Raw genomic sequence first — 27,504 nt, forward strand, 5'->3', positions numbered from 1 at the left:
TCTTGAAGATATTGGCATAGGAAAAGACTTTATGAACAAAACCTCAGTAGCACGAGAACTAGCAGAAAGAATCAACAACTGGGATTTCATCTTATTAAAAAGCTTCTGCACTGCAAGAGAAACCACCAACAGAGCTAACAGACAACCTACAATGTGGGAAAAATTTTTTAGCAGTTGTAACTCAGACAAAGGGCTACTATCTAGAATATATAAAGAACTGAAAAAAATCAGACCCCCAAATTCAATGACCCAATTCAAAAATGGGCATCTGAAATGAACAGACATTTCTCAGACAAAGAAGTAAAAGCATCAAATAAACATATGAAAAAATGTTCAACATCACTGGTCATTCGAGAGATGCAGATGAAAACAACACTCAGATTCCACCTCACCCTACAAAGAATGGCTGCTATCAAGAAATCAACCAGTAACAAATGCTGGCAGGGGTGTGGAGAGAAAGGAACCCTTCTCCATTGCTGGTGACAGGGCAGGCTGGTGTAACCACTGTGGAAATCAGTATGGAGATACCTCAAAGAACTAGGACTACAGGTCCCATTTGACCCAGCTATTCCTCTACTGGGAATCTTCCCCAAAGAATTAAAAGAATCATACCACAGAGATATATGTGTACCCATGTTTATTGCGGCACAGTTTGTAACAGCTAAAGCTTGGAAACAGCCCAAGTGCCCATCAACTGGAAACTGGATAATGAAGATGTGTTTTTTTTTTTTTTTAATAAAATGGAGTACTACTCAGCCATAAAGAATGAGAAACTAGAGACATTTATAGCTAAATGGATGCATATTGAGGCCATAATCTTATGTGAAATAAATAAGACAAATATGTGTAAATACCGAATAGTTTCTCTTGTGTGAGAAACTGAGAGTGTAAATAAGGATTATAAGGATTAATAACTAATAATTGATACTTTGAAATAGGAAAAGTTCCAAAGGGGTAGGGATGGTGGGAGGAGATGGGGAAAGGAAAGAATGTAAAGGAAAAATTATGAGAAAAGAAAAAAAATGGAAATGAAGTATGTAAATAGGGAAGGGTGGAGGGGTGAAGGGCACACAGGTAATGGGGAAAAAATAAGAACCAGGATACATCATGTACAAGTACAAGCACTCAATGATAAATGTAAACATATTGTATACCTAAAATGTACCAATAAAAGTATTTAAGTAAAAAAAATAAAATCTAGTTATTATGTGACTAATACAATAACCATAAAACCTATCCTGATATTCCAAAATAAGGAAATTACAAATCTGTAAGGGACTGAAAACTAATATTTTACTTATTTTAATTTCCACAAAATTTTATCATTCTCTTACTCCTCATAGATTTAAAATTTATACTGAAATCCTCAAAAATTCTAAAAATATCATATCTATCATCACAAATAATGGACTGAATGAATACAAAATAACTAAGGACTTTGATAAACTGTGAATAAAGCAGCTATTGGGGTTACTCACAGTTCAGCCCCAGCCAAAGTGTGTGTGTAAATTTTGGAAAATACAAAATATCTTTCCTGTAAGCAAGTTCTCCAAGCCCCGTGGCTATGATGTTCAGGTGCTTCTTGGACAAGAGGTAGCTTCTTGAAAATTGACTTTTTGTTCCAGTAACGTGGAATTCACAGAGTGGGAGGAAGAGCAGGGGAAAGCCCACCAGGTCTGAGGTCCTGAGCATGTCTCCCAGAGCCTTACTTTCTTCTTTTATAAGGTGGAGATAAAAATAACTCACAGGGCCATCATGAGTTTCAGAGATAATGTATTTAATGCATCTTTCCCATAGACCAAGTACTAATGTGATACTTAATAAATGGCATCCCTTATGGTAGTTATGACCTTGAATATAAAAGCAAATGATTCCTATCTTGTCCAAGATCTGCCCCAGATTCTACCCTCTGAAAGTCCTGTTTGCTCTATGGTGAGGTAAGGTTGCTAGTCATTCTCAGAATATAAATACCTCTAGGGCACAGAGTTTATCCACCTGGTTTATTGACTATTGTTGCTTTGCCAGCAACAAGTAACAGGGCTATCAAAAATATACTGTCTATAGAGGGCAGCCTAATTTTATTTAATGAATTTTATATTACAGGGAAGTAGATATAATTCTATGGACAGATTCTTCATGAACAAAGCTTTTCTTAAGTATGATGGACTAACAGCAAAAAGAGTAGGGGGCTTAGGTAAGACCCTAGAGCATTGATACAAAGTGTGACCATACTAGGGATGTCTGGATTCTAACAATAAGAATGGTGCCTTGTCTTTGTAGAGTGCACTGGAGCTTAGAGAGAGCCTATGTATATCTGGCCTGATTAGATTATCTTGTGACAAATAATGCCCCTCAAAACAAATTAATTTTATAAGAAGCCAGTGGCCCAAAAGGTAAACATATTTTCTCAGGAGCACATAGATAAATAGAGACAGGCTTAAAATTCAAACTTATATCTTTCCATTATAGGGTACTTCTTCTTTACGTTTTTTATCCTTCTTGCTCAAGACTCTACAAAAATCCCTATTCTTCCACCCAGTGTTTAACTGTATCCATTAACAAATTTTATGCCTTCACACAGGTCTGAGCATGAATTTTGCCTTTACCAAATTGTGTAACTTTGCAAATCACTTAAGTTTTCTGAAATCTACCTTCTTCAATTAATGGGGATAATGAAGATAATATTCAAAATTATGAAGGTTAAATACAATAATGCATAAAACGTTATTAGTATGGTATCTAGAACATAGAAATCAATTTTATTATTATTACTGTTATTTCAATTTCAATTCTCTCCCAGACTTGGATTTCCTTCATGGACTGTGAAGGCAACCATGAAGTAGAAGAGTGAACATTGATGATGGCTGGCATCTGTCACAACATTGGTGACAAAGCCCTCGTCTGCTGCCTCTCAGCCATGTGGCCACACACATGACATTTCACTATTTGACCATGGTGTCTTCATCTCTGAAAAAATGAGGCTAACAATAACATTTGCCTCCCGGAGTTCTGTAAAAATGGGATGAGAAATAAAAAGATCCCTGGAAGTACATTGCGAAGGAAAGGCAGTATACAGGTGTGAGCAGTAAGCCACCCACTGTAAACATTCTTTCCTCCTGTTATTTGACAATGTGGTATTTTGTTACCTCATAAAGAGTACATGAAAACTTGAATCAAATTTTGTGATTAAGGGGAGCTGCGTAAATCACAGATACTATCAGCTCAAATGCTCACTTTAATGGTACCATCTCGAGGGTCCATATTGAGAGTGGTAGAGGCATAGCAAGCATTGCCTTGCAGCAAGGGAGTAAGGTAAAAAGAAGCGATAATTAGCTGGACAAGGGAAAAGGGTGGAATTCTTACCAGAGTTGACACAGACAACCATGCTGGGCTGGCTCAGTAGCACATTGATACGTGCTGGCTTTTAAGTTCACAGCCTGAAGAATGACTGATAAGTACATCAAATGAATCTTTATAAGGCAAGGCCAGTGCTAGCTTGCAGCACAGATTGTTCCTGATGAATGGGCTTGCTTGATTTAGTGTGTACCAAGATCCCTTGGGAACATTTGCCATCCGAAGAAGACAGATTTTAGAAATCATCAACTTGGGAGAATGTCCCCAGTGTCTTGCAAAACCATGAGCCTGAAAAATAGGTAGTTGACCTTTGACTGAAACTTCTTGTACAAGGAAGGTCAAAGTAGAGAGGAATTGACTTACCAATTAAGCTTATTTACAAGGAGGGATTTTGGAATCTTTTTAGGCTCTCTAGCAGGCTAGCAACCCATTACCATTGTTTCTCAACTTTGCAAAAGGAAAATAAACTAACTCTTTAAATTCATCAGTAATTTCTGTTGTATACAGTCTCCCCAGGCCAACAGGAGCTGACCAGTTTTGCAAATGCTTTTGAGAAATTATCTAAATGAGAATTGATTTATGGAGAGAAGCATGCCTGATCATTTATGAACACTTATCTTTTTACTTCTATCATATTACTACTAGCAGCATTATTGTCTGACATTTTCCCTGCTATTGGGACACTTTGATTTGCAGTTTCATCATCAAAGGTAAGTTGTACAGAATCTCATTTTGCTATGACCCAAGAGATTGAAAAGTCCTAATATGACTACTTGTTTTAACATTGGGTTCTTGAATAGGAACTAAGAGTGAGAAACAGTTTGTGGACAAAAATACAATGCATTCTGGGATAACAAAGCAAGAGACAAAGTTTCTCTGCAGTTGGTTATCTATATGCAAAATAGTCTCTCCCCATATGGTATTTCATTTTAATCAAAGTGCCTACACTGTAAAAAGAGGAATGATCTCAGGAGCCTTTACTAACAAGCCTCAAAGCACAGAAGTACCTGAGAAGAGCCAGGCCCATTTTTCATCAACAACAAGACCATAGGAATACTTTTCCATGCTTTATTTTGTAAGTGTGGTAAAAGGATGAACAAAATGTTATTCAGGTGTTTGTCCCACCCATTCACATTTTCAATAAACATTAACATTTCAAAATATAAAAATGAATATGAATGACATCAGGCACTATGGGCTCTACAAGACAGAAAAACGCAGAGACTTGCAGTGTCTGGGACCTGAAAGAAGTAGGGGCAGAGCAAACACTCCAGAATAGCACCGATGGAGGCCATCTCCTGCCTGACCCCAAGATGACACTGAAATTGTGTGCAGGAGGGAGATCTAGCAAGAAGTGCTATAGCTGGGCCAAGAGATCACTGGAGTGGAGAAAAGACTCTGGATGGGTGCTTGTGGAGGCTGTTTCCTGCTCAAACCTAGCTGCCAAGAAATCACCACACAGAGGGAGACTTTGGAAGCCGCTGCATAGCTAGGACCCATCTGGGGGTGCAGAGAAAAGACGCCAGAACAGCATGGTTGAGGGCTGTTTCCTGCTATAGCCCAGAAGCTCCTGAAGTGGGAGGTTAGAGAGAAGTTTAGCCAACAAGACGATAGCTGTGGGCTGGAAGTGCCAGAGAGGGACAGATGAAAATATGGAGGAGCTGGTTGCAGAGGCCACAAGCAGGGGTGTTGCCAGGACCTTGCAGCTAACATCTACCAGTGAGAGGGGAGTGAGAATGCTGCCACTAGCCTGAGAGCACTGGAGGCTCCTGAGCACAGAGGGTTAAAGACAAGAGCAGAGACAAGCCACTTTGCGACATTCACCATAACCAATATAGCAGCATCACTGTCCTCTTCCTTTTTTGGGGAGGGAGGAGGGCTTGTTTAATTAACTTTGGTCTTTTTATACATTTTTGTATTGGAATAGCTGTTCAGATGAATTTTCTGCTGTTGCAGCTAAAATGTTCTATGTTGTTCAGTTGCACATACCTGCATCAACAGTTGTTTCTTAGTGATATATAATTGTATGTGACTGTCAGTTCAACAATTGCATATAGTCTCCGTATTTCTTCTCTCACCTCCCATTTGTATTCTCTTCCTTTCTCTACTTTCTTTATTTCCCCTCACATACCTTCTTTTGTCTTTTGGCTCATTCCTCTTTTAGCCTTTTTTTCTTTCACTCTCTTTGTTTTTTGTCTCTGTCTCTGTCTCTCTCTTTCTCTCTCTCTCTGTGAATTATAATTAGTCTAAATGTCATTAAGGTTTAATTTTTCTAGCCTATTGCATTCTGTTACTCTTCCTATCTTTTCTCAAGACAATCAAATAATAGAGATTGCTTGAAATGCATTCTAAATTACCTGACATTTTTACAGGGTTAGCTCATCAATTGTTAAAATTATTAGTAGTTACTTTCTTCTCTCAAAACATTGTTGGGGCTGAATCTAGTACTCAGAGCAGATTAGGGAGAAATTCTTATATAGAGATATACAGCTCTGGGTATATCACAAACAAAAAACTACTCACCAAAAAGACTCCCAGGTGATAGTGGAAGCAATAGTTTTCCCATCTGATATGCAAACCTCTACTCAGAATCACAACTACAATAAGAAACAAGAAAACTAGATTGCTCCAAAAACTCTTAACTTTCCCAAAGCTGACTCCATGGATACTGGAGTGGATGGAATTTCAGACAAATAATTAGAAAACTAATAGTTAAAAGGATTAATGAGATCAAAGCAGGGAGAAATGAGTAGCTGAATGAAACGATTACTAAGATGGTCAATGAATTTACAGAAGATACAAATAAGCAGGTGAGTGAATAAAGGAAAGCTGTATAGGATATGAAAGATCACTTCAGTAAAGAGATAGAGGTTATGAAAAATAATCAAATAGATATCCTGGAAATGTAAACCTCAATAAATTAAATAAAAAATTCAACTGGAAGTTTCAGCAGTAGTCAAGATGAATCAGAAGGAAGTATATTAAGATTTGAAACAAAGGTGGATATATTAGAATATTCAATCAGTAATAATGAAAAAAACCAAGAAACAATGAAAAGATTGTTCAAGTAATCCTAGAAAATTCTAAAGGAAAAACTTAACAATCACCAGTCCCGAGAAGAGGGTTGAAATACACACTAACGACATAAAAATCTGTTTACTGAAATGACTGGAGAAAATCTCCCAAACCTTGGGAATGAGATGGATACCTAGGTAAAGGAGGCACTTATAACCCCAAGTTGACACCACCAGAAAAGAACCTCTCCATGTCAAATCATTTCATAGTCAAAATACCACAAACTTGGGATAAAGAAAGTATGTTAAAAGCTTTTAGAAGCACCAAATTATATGTAAGGGTAAACTCATCATAGTGACTGTAGATTTCTCAACAGAAACCTTAAAGGCAAGGTGGGTTTGGAATGAAGTTTTTTCATTCCTGAAAGAAATGCTCTGAAAGAAAATAATTGCCAATGTACACTATTCTACAAAGGCTATCCTACAAAATCAAAGGCAAAATCAAGACCTTCCATGATAAGGATAAACTAAAGAAATTCATGACCATCAAGCCAGAATTGCAGAAAATAGTTAAGGGAATCCTAAACACATGAAGACAGCAAAAGTACAAGGCAAAACCCCCTCAAAAACCAAAAACCAAAAAACACCTCACTGGGAGGCTGGCTAAACAAATGAGAAACAGAAATGAAACAAACCCTGGAAAAACAACAAAATGACAGCAATTACTGTATACTTTTCAATAACAACACTTAATATAAATAATTTTACTCTCAAATTGAAAGACACAGACTGGCAGATTGGATCAACAACGCCCATTTATATGTTGCCTGCAAGATGTACACTTCATCTGTAAAGATGTACACAGACTGAACGTAAAAGGATGGAAAATGATCTCCAAACAGCTGGAGCTTGAAAGCAAGAAGGAGTAGCTATATTATATTTGATTAAATTGACTTCAAACCAAAGCTGGTTAGAAGAGACAAAGAAGACCACTAGATATTAGAAAAGGTAACAGTTTACAAGGAAGAGATAACAATTATAAATATATATACACTGATTGTTGCCACATCTAATTTCATAAAACAAATACTATTTGACATAAAAGCACAGATAGACACCAATACAATATTGGGAGACTTCAATACTTCAGTTTCTTAGATTAATCTGACAGAAACATCAATAAAGAAATATTAGAGTTAAACTACCATATTTTCGGCCATAAAGCAAGTGGAAAAGAATTTAAATAATCTATATATAGCATTAGATAATAATGGAATGAAATAAAAACCAACAGCAAAAATAAAATAAAAAACTACACATATAGATTCAATAATTCACTCTTGAATGATTAATAGGTCACTGAAGAAATCAGAGGAGATATTTTGAAGTTCCTAGACTAAAATGATAATGGAAACTTGAGAGCTATCCCCAGCACAAAGGAGGTGACCTTCCAGGCCACTGTACCACCACTGCCGGTGTCAAGGATGTAAGCTGCATGGGTGACAGCAGTACACATCCCTCCACACCTTTGAAATGAGAAGACACTTAAACAAGTCTCAAAACCAGACTTCCAGATCACCTAAAGCAACCCCAAAGGGAAACGAGATGGAACAATCCAATATGCAACCACCTGGACTCCCTGAACTGGCAACAAAAGGAGGATCTGGAAAAAATAAAATCAGAAATAATTTCTCAGATAACAGCAGAGATTGTGCCCATAGTGCAAGACATGATTAATAAATCTAGAGAGGATACAGATAAAAAAATAGAGGAGCTGAAGAACATGATGAATCCAACATAGGAAACAAATGGAGTCCATAAAACAGATATAAACAGATTTCTAGAAGACTAAAAACTCCATTGAAAGTTTACACAGCAGAATGAGCCAATGTGAGGACAGAATTTCAGATATAGACGATAAGATTGCAATTAGTGACCACGAAAAGAAAAATTTCTTTAAAATAGTAAGGGACCATGAGAAATCAATCCAGCAGCTGCTAGATGATGCAAAGAACAATAACATAAGGCTAATCAGAGTCAATGAAGAAACAAACAAGAGAGAGTGCAGATAACATACAAAAACTGTTCACAGAAGTGATGGCAGAAAACTTCCCAAGCAGGGAAAAAGAACTTGACATACAGATAAGTGAGGCATATAGGAGGCATATAGGACTCCAACTAGCCTTGATTAAAAAAAAAAATCAACACATGGGCATATAATAGTTAAGATAACAGAAACCCAGCAGGAGAACAAAATTCTACAAGCAGTTAGAGAAAAGAAACAAATCACATACAAAGGAAAGCCCATCAGAATCACAGCAGACTTCTCAATGCAAATTCTCAAGGAAAAAAGAGCTTGGAGTGCCATATTTCAAGCCCTAAAGGAAAACAGCCTCCAGCCCTGAATGACGTACCTTGGAAAACTATCTTTCAAAATTGATGGGAAATAAGGTACTTTCATGACAAAGAGCACCTTAGGAATTTCACAAATACCAAACCCGGACTCCAAAAAATTTTACACAATATCCTAGGAACAGACATTGAGGATCAGAACCCCAGGAAGCCCTGCAAAAGGAATCCATTGGGCAAGACAAGAAATTAAACACAAAGGTGGAGAATCAAACAAAAAGAAAAAGTCATGACAAGGATAAATCAGTATGTATCAGTTATAACCATCAATGTTAACGGTCTCAATTCACCAATCAAAAGAAATAGAATGGCAGGATGGGTCAAGAAAAAGACCAAACAATATGCAGCATGCAAGAAACACACTTAATTCAAAATGAAACTCATAGACTGAAAGTTAAAGGGTGGAAAACAATGCTCCATGTGACGGGAACCCACCAAAAAGCAGGAGTAGCTATCCTCTTTGCAGATCAAGTGGGTTTCAAACCAAGAGTGATTAAGAGAGACAAAAAAGGACACTACATCCTTGTAAAGGGAACAATCCAAGAGGAAGAGATGACAGACATAAATATATATGCACCAAACACTAGTGCACCCAACTATATAAAAGAAATACTAATGGACATGAAAAGTCATATATGCACTAATACAATAGTACTGGGTGACCTCAATTCCTCACTGTCACAAATAGATAGATCAACTAGACTAAAAATAAGTAATGAAATACTAGAACTCAATCAAACTCTTGAACAAATGAACTTAACAGATGTTTACAGAGTGTTCCACCCCATAAAATCAAAACACACATTCTTTTCAGCTGCACACGGGTCGTTCCTCAAAATACAGCACATACTTGCTCATAGGACATGTTTAAGTAAGTGGAAAGGAACTGAGGTTATCCCCTGTATATTATCAGACCATAGTGCAATGAAATTGGAGCTCAATAGCAAAAGAAAATGCAAGAATTTCATAAACACATGGAAATTAAATAACATACTTCCGAATAACCAATGTGTCACAGAGGAAATTAAAGAAGAAATCAGATAATTTCTACAATTAAATGATAATGACAATACAACATATCAGAATCTATGGGACACAATGAAAGGAGTCCTACGAGGGAAATTCATAGCACTAAATACTCATATTAGGAAAACAGAGCAAGCCCAATTAAAAAACCTGATGGTGAACCTCAAGCTTCTAGAAAAAGAAGAGCAGGACAAACCTGAAGCTTATACAAGGGAGGAAATTATAAAGATCAGAGCAGAAATCAATGCCATGGAGACTAAGAGAATGATACAAAAAATTAAGAAAGCCAAAAGTTGGTTCTTTGAAAGAATAAACAAAGTTGACAAACCCTAAGCCAACCTTGTCAGAAAAAGGAAAGAAAAGGCCCAAATTCATGCAATTAAAAATGAAAAGGGTGAAATTACAATGGACCCAGCAGAAATCCAGGGGATCATAAATACCTACTTTGAGAACATATATGCCAATAAGATGGAAAACACAGAAGAAATGGACAGATTCCTAGATATGTATGAATTGCCAAAGTTGAACCAAGATGACCTAAAAATTCTAAATGACCCAATATCAATCAACGAAATTGAAAACATAATTAAAAACTTACCAACTAAAAAAAGCCCCAGTCCAGATGTCTTAACTGTTGAATTTTACAAGACATTCAGAGAGGAACTACGGCTAATACTGTTTAAACTCTTCAATGAAATTGAAAGGGAACCAATAGTCCCAAATTCATTCCTGGAAGCAAGCATCACTTTGATCCCCAAAGCAAAGAAAGACCCAGCTGAAAAAGAGAACTATAGGCCAATCTCACTAATGAACATAGATGAAAAAATCCTTAATAAGATACTGGCAAATAGAATGCAGAAGATCATCAAGAAGATCATACACCCTGACCAAGTGGGATTCATCCCAGGGATGCAGGGATGGTTCAACATATGCAAATCAATCAATGTAAGACACTGTATCAATAGAACCAAGGACAAAAACCATATGGTCATCTCAAGAGATGCAGAAAAAGCATTCGACAAAATTCAACATGCATCTATAATAAAAACTACAAAAAATTGGAATAGATGGTCTCTACCTCAATCTAATAAAAGCCATCTATGAAAAACCAACAGGCAATATCATACTAAATGGTCAAAACCTGAAATCCTTCACACTCAAATCAGGAACAAGACAAGGATGTCCACTATCACCACTCCTGTTCAATATAGTTTTGGAAATATTAGCCACAGCAATTAAACAAGAGAAAGAAATAAAAGGAATAAAGATTGGAAATGAAGAAGTCAAATTGCCATTGTTTTCAGATGGAATGATACTCTATATAGAAGACCCCAAGAACTCCACCAAAAGTCTTCTAGACTTAATAACCAAATTCAGTAAAGTAGCTGAATTCAAGGTCAACACATAAAAATCAATAGCTTTCCTCTACATGAACAATAGACTCACTGGGAGAGAAATAGGGCAAACAATTCCTTTCACAGTGCATCCAAAAAACTCGAATACCTAGCAATCAACCTAAGAAAAGAAATCAAAACCCCTTCTTTGAAAACTATAGCACTCTGAAAAGAGAGATTGAAGACGATATCAGAAAATGGAAGGACATTTGCCAGGCCAGGGATTTAGCTCAGTGGTTCTGCTGGCAGCCTCGCAAGCGCAAGGACTGGAGTTTGATCCCTGGTACCAAAAGAAAGAAAATCGAAAGACATCCCTTGCTCCTTGGTAGGAAGAATGAACATAGTGAAAGTGGCCATACTTCCATATGGCCATACGTCCATACTTCCATAGATTCAGTGCAATCTTAATTGAAATTCCAACAGCATACTTCATTAACCTTGAGAAAACAATCCAAAAATACATTTGGAACAAGAGGAGACCTAGAATAGCAAAAGCAATTCTAGGCAACAGAGACATGGCAGGGGGTATCACAACCCCCAACTTGACACTATACTATAAAGCTACTGTGGTAAAACCAACATGGTGCTGGCAAAGAAACAGACCTGAGGACCAGTGGAACTGATTAGAAGATGTAGAAACAACTTCAGACACACTCAGCCACCTCATCTTCAACAAAGGAGCCAAACACCCTCACTAGAGGAAAGATAGCCTCTTTAATAAATGGTGCTGGTAAAATTGGTTTTCAACTTGTCAAAAATTAAAACTGGACCTATATCTCTCACCATGCACTAAACTAAAATTGAAATGGATTGAACATCTAAATATTAAAACAGAAATGCTGAACTGGCTGGAACTTAGGTTAGGTGGAAGTCTTGAAGACATTGGTGTAGGAAAAGATTTTATGAACAAAACCTCAGTTGCCCAGCACAAACAATCAACAAGTGGGATCTCTTGTTATTAAAAAGCTTCTTCACAGCAAGAGGAACCACCAACAGTGTGAAGAGATAACCCACAATGTTGGAATAAAATTTCATCTGCTGTTCCTCAGACAAAGGTCTACTATCTAGAATCTGTAAAGAACTTAAAAAAAGTCAGACCTCCCAAATTTAAAGACCCAATCCAAAAATGGGCATCTGAAATGAATAGACATTTCTCACACAAAGAAGTAGAAATTGCAAATAAACAGATGAAAAAATGTTCAACATCACTGGTCATTTGAGAGATGTAAATGAAAACAATGCTGAGATTCCACCTCACCCCAGAAAGAATGGCTGCTATCATGAAATCAACCAATAACAAATGCTGGTGGGGCTGTGGGGAAAGATAAACCCTCCTCCACTGCTGGTGGGAGTGTAGACTGGTGCAAGCACTGTGGAAATCAGTATGGAGATACCTCAAAGAACTAGGACTGAAAGTCCCATTTTACCCAGCTATTTCTATGCTGGGTATCTTCCCCATAGAATTAAAAGAATCATACCACAGTGATATATGTGCACCCATGTTCATAGCAGCACAATTTGTAATAGCTAAAACTTGGAAGCAGCCCAATTGCCCATCAACTGGAGACTGGATGAGGAAAATGTGGCTTTTTAATAAAATGGAATACTACTCGGCTATAAAAAATGAGAAATTAGAGACATTTATATTTAAATGGATGCACATTGAGGCGATACTCTGAAGTGAAATAAATAGGACACACGTGTAAGTACTGAATAGTTTCTGTAGTGTGAGAAATTGAAAGTGTAAATAAGGACTAAAAGGTATAATAGATAATGTGAAATAGGAAGAAAAGGGGCAATGGGGAAGGGGAAGTGGGAGGGGTAGGGGAAAGGAAAGAAGGTAATGAAATTAATATGAGAAAATGAAAAAATGGAAACAAAATCTTTGTAAATAGCGAAGAGTAGAGGGGTTGAAGGGAGGGCACGGGAAGGGGGAAAAATAAGAACCAAGAGAGATTACATAAAGGTGCAAATTTCCAATGATGAATGTCATTATATTGTATACCTAAAATGTACCAATAAAATTAATTAATTAAATTTAATTTTATTTAATTAAAAATGATAATGGAAACTCAGTTTATGAGAATCCCTGGGACAAAATAAAAGTAGTTCTAAGAGGAAAGATGACAGGTATGAGTGCTGTAATCTTAGAAGAACAGAGTAATCCAGAATATATAACAAAATAAAACAAAAATAAATCTATCCCAAATCAAGTAGTAGGAAAGAAATAAGAAACAGCATAGCAGAAATGAAGTTAAAACTGCCATACTGGATCAATGAATAAAAGAATTGGTTCCTTAAAAATATAAGCAAGATTAATGAACCTTCAGCTAACCTTGCAAAAAGAGAAAGAGACCCATATGACAAAGTTAGAGATAAAAAGGTAAAATCATAGTAGACATAATTGAAATCTAGAGAAGTATAAGAAATTATTCTAAAATCATATATTTCAACAAATTAAAGACTCTCAAAGAAATGGATGAATTTCCAGACATACGACCTACCAAAATTGAGACAAGAAGACACAAATAAATCTAAAGAGGTCAATAACAAGAAGATTGATGCAGTAATAAAAACTATATAAACTAAGGAATGCTTAGTACTCCAAGGATTTACTGCTGAATTTTACCAGACCTTTAGAAATGAACTAATACTAATACTTTTCAAAATTTACCATGTAATAGGAAGCAAAAGAATGCTTTCAAACTCAGAAATTAACATTGCTCTGATACCAAAACTGGATTATGACTCAGGAAAAAAAAGAAAAGCAAACTACAGGCAAATATCCTTTATGAACATAGATGAAAAAACCCTCAATAAAATTCTTGCAAATAGAATTTAGCAACTCATTAAAAAGATTAATCACCAAGACCAAGTTGATTTCATAGGGAGGATACAAAGTGGTCCAATGTACATAAATCAGTAAATGTAATATACCAAATAAATAGAATCAGTGATAAAAATTACAAGGTCATTTCAATGGATGACAAAATCTAACAACTTTTCATGATTAAAAAAAAAGCCTGATGAAAATAGGTAAAGAAGAATCTTTTTTTTTTTTTTTCCTGTAGTTTGGTCATTTTTATTTTCACAACCTGTATTTTACAAAGCATTTCTTGTGAGCTTTTGGTCAGTTTTCAGACTAACAATTCTGCGTTAGTTGCTGCATCACAGTTGCACAAAGGCTTATCAATTGCAGGTATTCATCAGCATCATCTGCTAAGCCTTTATCAGCTTCAGCAAGTTTCTCTGTCATAATAGACTTCTGTTTATCAGAAAGGTTATCATTCTCTACAATTGCATCGTAAACTTGATTTACAAGCTGAGCTGCTGCGTGACCTTCATTTATTAAGCTCTTCACAACAGCTTCCAGTTTGTCAAAAGAGCCACTCTGACATGCAGCAAATATCTTATCAATTGTCTCAGCTGGTATTACCCCAGCAATGTCTGTGATCACTTTTTCCGTGACTTCCTTTCCACCTGTTAATCGAGTAGTACTTTGAAAAAATGTAATGACTTTCCTTAAGTCTCCTCTTGACACTTTAACAAGATAAGCTATTCCCTCATTGCTAATTTTGACATTTTCCTTCTCAGCAATGTCTAATAACCGTTGCTGTTGAATTTTATCCGAGAGAGGCTTGAAGCGGAACTTTGAACATCTAGAGGTCAGTGGTTCAATTATTCGACTGACATAGTTACAGATGAGTCAGAATCGTGTGGTTTTCGGCCTGAGCAGTCGAGGTCATTGAGTCTGCTTCATCCAAAATCATAATCTTAAAAGGAGGACATGGCTTCCCAACGGAACGACTTCCTGATACAGCTGAGCAAAATTTTTCACTTTCTCTCGAACTTCTTGTATTCCACGTTCATCGGATTCATTTAACTCAAGAACTCTTGATCGAAACAGTTCAGGCCCAGAGTTCTTGAGCTGCTGCCAAAATAGTAGATGTCTTTCCAGTTCCAGGTGGCCCATAAAACCAGAGATTAGGAAGGTCAGCTCCTTCTAAAGATTTTTTTCAGCACTGCAACCACTTCTTCTTGGAAAGCAACTTCATCCACACATTTTGGGCGGAGGGGATCGAACTCGAGTCTCGGCACTTGCGAGGCAGGCGGTGGAACTACTGAGCTAAAGCCCCAGCCCTGTGTTTTCTTTACCTCTGTATCAGCTCCTCCAACTACAGACTTTAATTATCAGGATCTTAGTTCACTATTTTTCCACTCATGGAACAGGTTTGACTTTTTTGTCCTCTCCACTGCTTCCTGCGGTGGCAGCGACTCCTTGATCCTTGGTTGACAGTGGTTTCCTACTGATCGATTTCCTTTTAGAAATGTCTGCCTGATTACTTCACCCTGCAAACCGGCTTTCTGCGCAGGACCGCACAACCTGGGCCTTTCAGCCGCTCCTAGGCGTGGCGAGCGCATCGCCGCCTCGTTTCGGAGATTTGGGATGGGGAAGTCTCAGTTTCGTCCCCCAGCGCGGGAATTACAGGCCAGGAGACTCAGACACAGCCGAGATCCGATGGCCCGCATTTCCCGCCAGCCGGGGCCGGCTAAGGGCAGGGCCAAAAAAGAATCTTATTTGAAACTGGTAAAAAACCATAAATTGCAAACCCACAGCCACTATGATACTGAATGGGGAAAAACTGAACAGATTTTCTCTAAAACCAGGACTGAGAATAAGGTGTCCACTCTTACACCTATTCAATGTCCTATTCACAACTTTGGTCAGAGAAATCAGAAAAGAGAAAGATACAAAAGTGATATGAATGAGAAAGGAAGTCAAATTATCCTTATTTGGAAATGAAATGATTCTTTACAGAGGACCCCCAAAGACTCTACCAGAAGACTTTTGGATCTAATAAGTAAATTCAGCAAAGTGACAATATGTAAAACCAACACACAAATATTAATAGCATTTCTGTAAACCAGTAATGAATCCACGAAGAAAAAAATCGGGTAAATGATTCCTTTCACAATAGTTTAAAAAATTAAATACCTAGGAGTCAACAAAACCAAGGAGGTGAAGTACCTACCTATCCAGTGAAAATTAGAGAACTCTGAAAAAAGAAATTGAAGAGGGTGTTAGAAATGGAAAGACGGGCAGGGGATTTAGCTCAGTGGTTCCACCACCTGCCTCGCAGGCTAAGTACCCGAGTTCGATCCCTGGTACCACAAAAAGAAAAAAAGAAATGGAAAGACAAACCTTGTTTTTGGACTAGAAGAACTAATATGGTGAAAATGGCAATATTACCAAAAGCAACCTAGTTTTAATGCAATTCTTATGAAAATACCAACAACATTCTTCACAGAACTAGAAAAAAAATTTTAAAATTCATAAGGAATCAGAAAACATCCAGAATACCCAGGGCAATCCTGAACAAAAAGAGAAAAGTAGGAGGCATCACAGTACTGGACACATTCTCATCGCTGGGACATAACTACTTGGCACTTGTAACAAGGTTTATTTTAGATGTTTCAATCCATGGTTGGCTAGTTCCAGTACAAAAAGATCATGGAAGAGAAGGTTGTGTTTGAAGAAAGTCGCTCACTTTGTGGAGACAGGGAGCCAGGTATAGGAGAAGAGCACCAGTGAGAGATGTGCCCTCCAAGGGCTGTCCCCAGTGTTCCACCTCCTCCAAGAAGGCTCTATCTCCACAGCAAATTCGGCTATGAGCTTCAGTGGATTAATCCACAGATGAGTGTAGTGCCCCCGATCCAACCACCTTTCCATATATCTCACAATCCTGTCAAGTTAACAAGCTTAACTGTCACAAACCTCCAACAAATATTCATTCCCAATGAAGGATTTGACTGCTACGGAAATTCAAAACACAGTAGGTGAGTTGTAAAATCACAGAACTTGAGTCATGTTGTAAAAATATATTTAAAATTTGTGCTTCCAAGCATAATGATACTTTATGCTTTTGTTAAGTGTAAAGTAAAAGAATGGCCTGTTTAGATATCATTGATATCAACAAATATAAACACTTGCAGGGTCTGCCTGTCCTGATTTGACTTCAGGCTCCACCACAATATCTTTTGCATTTTCTCCATGCATATTTGAACAAAACCCAACAAGCAATATTTATCAGGCACATAATCTCTCTCTTAGATTTGTAGCCTGCAAACTTCAGTCTGTTGAGTAGTAAATACAAAGTGCTTCCAGCATCTCAAAAGTCTGTTAAATCCATTAATATTCTTTCCACATCCTTGTAAGTACTCTTTTGCCCTTATGAGACTTACACTCCTTATCTCCTGATGTATGGGATCAAATAGCCATGAACAGGTAAAGGAAAGGGTATTTGGAAATATGGCTGGGGTGAGTTTCCTTCACTCCTTGACCCTGAGGTCTGTGTTATTATATATAATAACTTTTTCAGTTTCAAACTTGGCATTTATCATATTGATTCTGGAAGACAGATTTTGCTTCCCAATCAGGGAGGACATAGACAAACGCATCAAGACCTCTAAATCAAGACAAGGTAAAGTGTTCTAGGTGAGACTAGAGATTTGGTTTGGATCGCCTAAATAGCTGTGTGGCCTTGAATAACTGCTTTTTGTCTCCTTTTCCTCCTATATAAGATAGATCTGATAACAAGAGAACCCACTTGTTGCTTGCTTCCCACAGGCAATATTCTCATTATGATATCTTTGGTGGAATTCAGCAAGGTAGATGCTGCATTGGAGGGATGAGTGCAATGTAGCAGAGAAAACCTTGGACTCTGAATCGAGACTGGATTTATCAGCCACAGTGACACTGGTAGAACTAGGAGAAGGACCCTAAGTTACCCAGTGCCAATGGCCATGTCTTATACATGTTTTATATCTATTTTTCTAGTGCAGTGCTTGATACATACTAGGGCTCAGTAAAGAGTAGTTGAAAACACGTGCTGCTCAGGGACGATGTCACATCTTTGGATACACAAACTCAATTACGCTTTGATGAAAGTAGTAAAAATATGATTAGCTAGGTTTCCCTCACCCTTTTTCCTCAGGATTTTTGTTATCTGTAAAAGAGTTTTTTGGATGAGACTATACACTAAAATACTAAAGATTGCTAAAGTTCACTATGTATTTGAATATGTTTATGTGTGTAGAAACCATGTAAGTTGTTCATAGAGACTTGGACTTGGTTAAATGAGGAATTCAGCTGAGGTTCATGGGAGAAATATGTAGGTTAATAAAAATACTAAAACTAGAAAAGACCTACAAAAAAGATGTATTAGATGCCTGCAAAGAAGTTCCTATTTTTGACTGCTTTAGAAGACATAGCATGAGAGGAGGAAGAAGGAAAACTCCCAACAATATAAAAACCAAGACATAGAGTTACTTCATAGCCAAAAACTTGGAGGATGTGTCATGACTAACATCACCCATATTGCTGAGTTGAGAATCAGAATTATTATCCAATATATCATTTCCTTCTGGAAAAACAAACAAACAAACAAACAAAAATAAACAAAAACCAAGCATACTCCTAGGATATAGTTGATTCACTTCCTGAAAACTGTTCAGCAATCCCTCAGCTTAACAGAATCATCCCTTCTATATCTGTATAAAATTACAAGCTTCAGAAAACAGTGTAGTTGGATGTTAGAGGACTGGTCACTGGCTCAGCACAGACTAAAGGGGTAGGAGGTGGAGAGAAAGGAAAGATTTTAAAAGAAAGGGTCCCCCTAAATGAGTTCTCTATTTTGTGTGCAGGTGAAGAGGCAGTGAAGGAAGAGCAGATTATATCTCAAAATCGAAAGCCACATCACCACATTCCTGTTAGAAGCTAATATTGAGCTAGGTCATGTCATTCTGCCCTCCAACTGTGGACTGGAAAACTTATGGCCTAGTACGTATTGAACAGGTTTAAGAACACATTGCACATGCTAAATGTTCACAAATATTGGATCTGAGTAGATTGGTTTTTTTTCATTCGTGAGTGAGTAAGCATGAAAAACAAATAGCATAGACAGTGGAAAAATTGCAAAACAAGAGAGCTGAAATATCATCTCACTGACAATTTTAGAAAAATATTTCTCATCCTCAACTGACGTAAAAAAATGCTGTGAAAATTGACAGTCATTATGACATTAAAGAATGAGAGGAAAAGCATACTGAGTGAGATGAGGAATCTCAGGGTAGCCAAAAATGAAACAATTGCTTGTTTCATGAAAGGAATGAGAGACCAAACTGACAGTATAGGAAAATGAATCAGTACTTTCCCAAACACAGATGTCTTACCCTATATACTCTAAAAGGAATACATGGGATGAAAGATGGCAGGTACATATGATAGGAAATAGTCAAATTAGTGTTAATTTGTGCTCATGAAAAACAAATTGGTGATGTCCATAAGGTAGCACTATACTCTACTAGGATAGAGAAAATGAAAGATAGTATCAAGCATTGTAAAGGATAGAGTAATTAAAACTCTCAGAAATTGCTGGAAAGCAGGTAAAATGGCAAAATCACTTTGTAAACTTTTGGAAGTTTCTTCACAATTAAACATATATCTTTTGACTCCAAAATTCTACTGCAAGGTAATTATTTAAAGAAATGAAAACTATAAGCATAACAAACGTAACCTAAGTAATCCAAAACTTGAAACACCCCAAGAATCAGAAATAAGATAAGAAACAAATTACACTATATTTATATAATAGAATACTACTTAGCAATAAATGAAGTAAACTTTGAATACAAGCAACAACTTGGAAAAATCTCAAAACACATGAGAAAAAAGTGAAAAAAGTAGAAATAATTCTGACACATAATATTGTATAATCCATTTACATAATTTTCAGAGCAGGAAAAACTAAGTTAACATGCTAGGAATCAGATCAGCAGTTGCTTCTGGTACTGTGATTGCCTGGGCAGGGGGAGGAGGAAGTTTTCTGGAGTGATGTAAATATTCTGTATCCTAATAGGAATGTGAGCTATGCAGATATATGCACTTCGAAAAGCCAATCAAACTGTACATGCATCATCTCTGTATTTCACTGGATATAAAATTTAACTCTAAGAAGGAAGAGTTGGAGTTTCAAAAATGTATTTTTAAACAAAACAAAATAAAATGTAATGGAAGGAATGTATGAAATTTAAAAGAAACTAAAAAAGAAAATGTCCCAGAGGTCATGGTAAGTGAAAATCTAACTCTGCAAATTGAAATGATTCAAGTACTACGAAAAATAAGTAAAAAAAAAAACAAACCCAAAACTCATGCTTAGATATATTGTGACCAAATATATAAATTATAAAAGCTAAATAAAAGCATAATTATTCTGAAGGATAAACAAGTTATTAAGAAACATAACTATGGATGATCTCAGATTTTTCTGCTGTGTGACTCAATGTAAAAGGCAAAAATGATAGTGAGACAAGAATTTCATATCCATACAAGTCATTCTTTATGTTTAAAACCAATAGAAATTCTTTCTAAATTCATTAAGGCATTGAAACATACAACTTGTTCTACTTAGGGTAATTCTTCAAGCTATTTTTTAGCTGTTTGACATAGGAACTAAAATTAAGATGTAAAAAGTGACACATGAACCAAATAACCACAGAAATGCCCAAGAATATATTATAAAATCTATGGTATTTCATAAAGAAATTACAAAAGAGAAGTCATGTAAAACGTTTGCTGATAGAAACCTGAATAAGAAATATTTAAAGTATTTGTACAAATACTGAGAAAAGTGTTGGAAGTAAAACTGAATTAAATTTCTCACTTTTAGTAAGGTTACCCAAAGATACTATTTTGTTTGGAAGTTGATTAGAAAAATATATGACCATCTCTGACTTTGATAAGTATGAAATATTGGTAGAAATGCTTTGGAAACCTTAGAAATGTTTTGTAGAAATTAAAAAAAAGATGACTATCTTCTAAATTACTACAAAATTTAAATGTGAAGCCAAACTACAGTCCATTGTATTAGTTAGCTATCCCATCACTGGGACACAATATCCAATACACACAACTTAAAAGTGGAGAGGTTTAATTTTCTCATGATTACAAAGAGCTCAGTCCATGGTGGGCCGGTTCCAAAGCAGAAACATCATGCCAAACTGTGTGGTACAGCATAGTTGTTTACTGAATGGTAGATGAGAAATAGAGCAGAGGAACAGCATTAGAAAGAAGGGGTCAGGGACCAGTTACAGTAGCCAGGGTCATACTTCCATAACCCCCTGGTATATAACCAGATGTGTGCTTCATTAATCCCCATGGCAGCTCTTAAGCCAGGCAAATTGACAATCCAGTTTAACTGTCACATTCATATTGCAAATTCATATTGCAACAGGTAGACCAAAAAGAAAAGACAAGGAAGCAGAAAAAAAAATTTTCAAAAAACCGAAAAGAAGTAAAGCCAAATTAATGTAATTTTGAGTGTCATAATGTAAATTTCTCAATGAAAGATGTACTTGTGTAGTCAAATACATTCTTGAAATGCTGGACTAAAGTCAGTTGATTTTAATGCAGTCATATGAATTATGAAACCTTGAGACATAGGATTTCATTAGTATCTTTTCCTACCTTAATTTTATTAGCATCCATAGGACATTGACAAATGCTACAAGTCATTCTTCTTGAAACTGATATTAAGATTAGATGCTCACTATTATTATTATTATTTAACATTACAAATTATGATCAATGCTATAAGACATCAAATAAAATTAGATGTGATTATTAGAATGGGAACAATTATCACTTATATATACCAGGATTCAAACTATTGTGATGAATTACAAACTTTTGTAATTAATTCCAATGAGATAGAAAGTAAATATACAAACATTCAGATGTTGGAACTTACAGATGCAAGTCTGGAGATGTTCAATGCTTCTTTATGGGTGAATGTCAGTCTTTCCACAACTGACCTACAGAATTAATGTGTTCCCAATCAAGTTATCAATGTGAGATTTTACTAAGTATATGTGTATACATATACCTTTCTCTCTCTCTCTCTCTCTATATATATAGAGAGAGCTATACACATATACCTATATATATATATACACTATATATTCAATACACACATATACATGTAATTTTTTAACTTTTCAAAATCATGTTGAAGTGTACCTTTTAGAACATATTGGCAAGAGTAGATAAATACATTTTGAAAGTAAAAAGCAGTTAGAGATACCTTACCAGTTTAAGTGAAGTGCTGGCCTAAGAATTGACCTATCAATAAAACTAAATAAATATTCTGGAATAGATTACTCTGGAATACTCAATTTTAATATGAATAAGAACTTAATATCCACTGAAGCATTGCTTCTTCAGTGGAAAAGGTTGAGCTGTTTAACGTTTCCATTCATCCTCATCATCCATACTATTTTGGGCCACCATAGTCTCCCCAACTGTCTCTAAAACTCTTAACCACTGCTCTCCTCATCCTGTACTCTCTCTCTCTCTTTCTCTATTCTTCTCTTTCTCTTGTCTCTAATGAGACAAGAATCCCTCCTTCCCTCCCTCCCTCCCTCCCTTCTTTCTTCCCTCCTTCTAGGAACAGAGGACACTTACTATTTAGATCATTGAACAATGACTTTAGTATTACAGTTTCCTCTTCTTAAATTCACATTGCTCCTGTCTCTTTATTTTCAGATAGAAAGTTATTTCCTTCTAGAAGAAGTCCTTCCTTACCCTTTCAAGGCCAGATCACGTTCTTCACACCACCTTGTCTTTCCTCTTGCATAGTTTATGATATTTTACAATGGCCTGGCTTTTGCCTGACTATCTCCCTCATTACACTGTAAACTTTCAGAAAGCAAAGGCATTCCTGTTTTGTTTTTGTTTCACCCTAGCCTCTTGCTTTGGTGCCTGACATGTTATAGACCCTGAATATATTTATTAAATCAACAGCTAAAAGTGATCACAAAGGAAAAAAATAGGTTTCAAAGTACAAAATTTTATTAGTTTGTAAAACATTAAGCAAATTAGAAACATTAAATAGGGGAAATATTCATAACAAGTCAAACAAATAACTAACCTTAAAATTTAGAGTTCATTTTAAAAAAATTAAAATCTTGAGAGCCAAATGGAAATTTTGAAAATTGGCTCACAAGGGAAATTTATAAAAGAAGAAACATGATGAGTGGTAAATGTATGAAAAAATTAATTGTAACTGGTAATCAGAGAAATGGAAATGAATATTATATTAGACATTAAATTAGCAAAATCAGTACATTCATATAATGGAGTGTTATATAACTTTAAAAATAATTTTCAGAAACTATTCAGTGCTACTTATGTACATATTTATTATTAACTGTCAAATAACAATAAGAATGATTTGAACAATATATATACAATATATTCCTGACTTTTAAAAAATGATAGATGCAAAAATTCACCATCAAAGTGATTTTTTTCTGGGTGATATCAAATTTCTTAATTCCACTGTATAATGTTAAAATATAAAATTTTAAGCCTATATACAATTTCCCTTTCTTAACATTCCAGTCACTTCCAGAACCCACTCCATAATTTGCTGGATACCTGTCACTCATATCCTGATGTAAAATTACTTTCTTCCACCTTTTTGAAGTATCAAACACACATAATCAAATGTTCTTATACTTCATCTATCAAAACAAAAGAATAAAGATTCTTTTCCTGGGGCAAAAACAAAGCAAAACAAAACAAAATAAAATAAAACAAACCAAAATCAAAATGCCAAAACTTTTAACAACCACAAGAATACTTAAGACATGCTGTGCAGTCCTGGCCAGTCCTGGAGGATATATCAACAACAGCTGGCTTATTGCTGGGAATAATTCATGGAGATGAAATTCCAAGTAAATGTAAAGGGAAATCATGTCTACTGAGTTTCTAAACAGTTTTAATTAAATCTCTTTTCTTATCCTCTCAGGTAGATGCTAGAGATCCCAAAATATTAAAACTCAGAGTTCAGCCAAGCAGTGTGGTATACACCATTTATTTCCACATGGTTCCAAAGGAGAACATTTGTGCAATGATACATGGGCTTGTGCCACCTTCATACCCATTATAAAAAATCATACGAGCTTTCTTACCTCATTTTCCATTTTTTACTTTTGGTTCTTTGAGACAGGAAATATGTTCAAGGCTGGCCTTGAACTCACTATGTAACCTAGACTGGCCTTAAACTCATGCTGATCCTCCTTCTTCAGCCTCGTGAGTGCTGGGATTACAGGTGTGCACCACCATGCCCAGCTTCATCTTTTCACATTTTTCTTACCAACAGTTGGTCTTAAATTCTTAACAAGTTCATAGGCACCTAAGCTTACCTTATGCAATTTTCCAATGAGTAACCGGAGTGGTTCTTAAAGAATACCAAGCAGATCATACTATCCCCCTACTCAAAATACCCTAAAGGCTTTGTATTGCTTTGTCAGATCTTATGAGGCCTGGCTGATCTTCAGCTTCTTCTTGCTTTGTTCAACTTGGTTCAGCCACACTGTTCCTTCCATTACCTCAGGAAGGGGGGAGATGATCTGCTATATAACTCAACAGATAGTTAACTTAAAATACCTGCTACCTCAAGGTGTGTTTGTAAGGCATCTGACTTTTGTAATTGTTTGGCCTTATGGATAGTTTAGTGAGCCACAAAACCCATATCATTTCATTTCTCACAAATGGAGACAGATCTGTTTTGTTAGGTTAGTTTTTAATTCTCAGTGCCTGGAGCTCAGTTCCTGCAAGACCAGCCCAGTTCCTGGTCACTCAGGCCTTTGCCCAGTCTGGGGCCAGTCTGACAGGCTCTCTCATGCCATAGGGAACCATGCTTTCACCAGCAATGTGATTTTTCCTATTGTGCTTCTTGACAATGGTGCTTATGCATTTCTGAGCTTTTCCATTTGCCTTGGCTTTACCAGAGGAAGAACAGGTGCTCCTGTTCTCTCTCCACTTCTGGGAATTGTACACCGCCCAACTGCCCAACCAGCTCTCATTTGCCTGCTGGCATCAAATATAGGGCAAATGAAAAGGTACATTCAGGTAATCTCTTAGATCATCTCTCTTAAGGAGTTTTCCTGCATGTGTATCAGATTTGGATTCCAAAGACATTCATAACCTCACTCTTTAGATAAGTATTTGGTAAGAACAATGGCCTTGAAAGTGTGCCATTTGTGACCGAGTGGACAAAGCCACAAATCGACAAATGACTTGTCATAATTTTAGCATCTTTCTTCCTGTGTGACACACTGCTCAAAGTATCTGAATGCATACGTGGGATCACAGGGGAAAGGGGAAATCCTTTGAGGGCCAATGATAGATGAGAGTCTTCTCATTCATTATCTTACTCTATCTTCAAAATAAGTCCTGGGATTAACTTCTCTACTTCTACAAACAAAGAGCCTGAGGCTCAAAAGAAATTTAGAAAAGTTTCACAGGGTCACCCAACTCAGTGGCACAGCCTTGAAGTAAACACAGCAGAAAGAAGAAATGTATTGTTTTGTACTCAGAGAAAGTAAATTCTTTTATAAATGCTGTCGGCCAGAAGTGCCATGTTGGTTTATTGCTGAAGTTAAAAAAGAAGGGAAATATTACTGAGTCATGGAACATTTTTAACACTTTCGAGGCTCATTAACTTGTGTACAGCTCAGACTCAACACTTGTCCCATGCTTTTAGAATTTTGCCTTAGTGGCTGTACTTACATTTGTTTGTCTCTCTCAATAAGTCATGTTCTCTTTGGTGAGGGTAATACTAAAGAGTTCCATGAACTGAGTGGTGCCAACTGCTTTCTATATCTTATCTTATTTGTTCAATTATGAAAAACATATATTTTACATTAAACAAGTGAAAAGGTAAAGCAGAGAGGTATAATTGACTTGCTTCATAGCTTCACCTCTGAAAAATTAGAGCTGAGATTTGTGCTGTTATGTCTGATACCGGTGAATGGTCTCATTTGTAAGATATGCAAAAGACTCTTATCCTGAATCCAAGTTCTTGGCTCTTGGATAGGCCTAACCCATTGACATTTAGGATTAGAAGTAAGAGCTCTGCTTACTTGTGAGTCAGCTGGATACCAACAAAACCCTTAACAATTGTAGTATGGCATGTAGCACCAAAATAATCTACTACAAGATGTGACTGGAGGTTTCGCCTGCTCTCACAATGTTTCCTTCACCTAGGTGCTAGCTGCTAGTGAAGCTTCCACCACTGCTATGAAAATCAACAAGATGGTAGTATGTATTTCTTGAGCCATAGTAGCTAGAATCATTTATAGGATTATTTGGCATATTCCTAGAAAAAATCAGTTCAGAGGAGGAAGTTATTTTAGAGGAAAATAGAAAAGTAGAAAGGAGACGAAAAAGAAAAGAGAAGGACTCAGAGGCTTATATTGGGCATCTCAGTGGGGTATGTAGAGGCAAAAGAAATTCTTTCTGAAGCAGAATAAGATAATAGTAGTGGAGAAGTAAAAATGAGAGGGTGCCCCATATGATTCCTAGAGGAGATACACATATAAATGGTCACTAGTATATAATGACCATGGACAACCTGTGACTTAGGTCAACACAAAAGCCAGCACAGATCTACATAGATAATTAGCTAAAATTCCACTTTAGGGTACATGGGCAGACATTTTGTTCAAACTTATCTGAGCTGATAAGGATTTGGTTTTTAACCATCTGAAATCTGTAATTATTTGAAGTAATTCACTAGGTTTAACTCAATTATTGAATAGAACAATTTAAAAGCAATTGTTAGGGTCTGGAGCAGGGTGTAGAAAAGAGAATTAATCATAATGCTGCCCTCAAGTTGCTTACGATGTAGTGGTGTCAACCAAGAAGTATATGGATCTTTTACACAAGGTGATAAATGAAGGTGATAGAGCAATGCCATGAAAGGAGTGAGTATATTCTAAAATTCTCCTTCAGGTCACAGAATTTGTCTCCACACATCCACTTCCCAAATTTTAACAAGTAGGCAGCTCCATTGACTGATTTTCAAGTCTATCTATCCTTCTGTATATTCAGTGCATGCGATTCTTTGCTACTTGGAATATCTAAGACCTGTAATGGCCTGAGACTTTGAATGTAGGGAGGATCTTGCATCTCTAGCCTTGTGAAAATGAATATGACTGGCAGTTTAGGGGGCCTATGTAAATCCTAACAAGCCCAAGTCCATGGAGAAGACTGAGCCTGAGAAGTCTCAAATCTCAAGAGTCTCATGCTAATATTTCACAACTCCAGCTGAATTTCTTATACAGTTACCATTAATAGTGTATGTCCATCAATACCCATATGAGGGCAGTTAGTGTAAATTCATCCCTCCCTCTGTACTTAGAAGAGAAATTCTTCTCTGAAAGTATGTCTGTTTATCCTC

The 27,504-nt window shown here is 36.5% G+C and overlaps 1 protein-coding gene and 1 pseudogene across 4 annotated transcripts in view; both read right to left on the reverse strand.

Moving 5' to 3' along the window:
- Window positions 1-27,504, reverse strand: part of Prlr (prolactin receptor) — a 175,520-nt gene that overhangs the window by 128,202 nt on the left and 19,814 nt on the right. The gene's annotated exons all lie outside the window — the stretch shown is intronic.
- LOC101721603 (replication factor C subunit 4-like) overlaps window positions 1,218-27,504 on the reverse strand; it is a 45,455-nt pseudogene continuing 19,168 nt past the window's right edge.

The sequence above is a fragment of the Heterocephalus glaber genome, unplaced genomic scaffold (assembly GCF_053883595.1).
Source record: "Heterocephalus glaber isolate CG9 unplaced genomic scaffold, H.glaber_assembly_v1.0 deba00001538, whole genome shotgun sequence".
In the NCBI taxonomy this organism is placed as follows: domain Eukaryota; kingdom Metazoa; phylum Chordata; class Mammalia; order Rodentia; family Bathyergidae; genus Heterocephalus; species Heterocephalus glaber.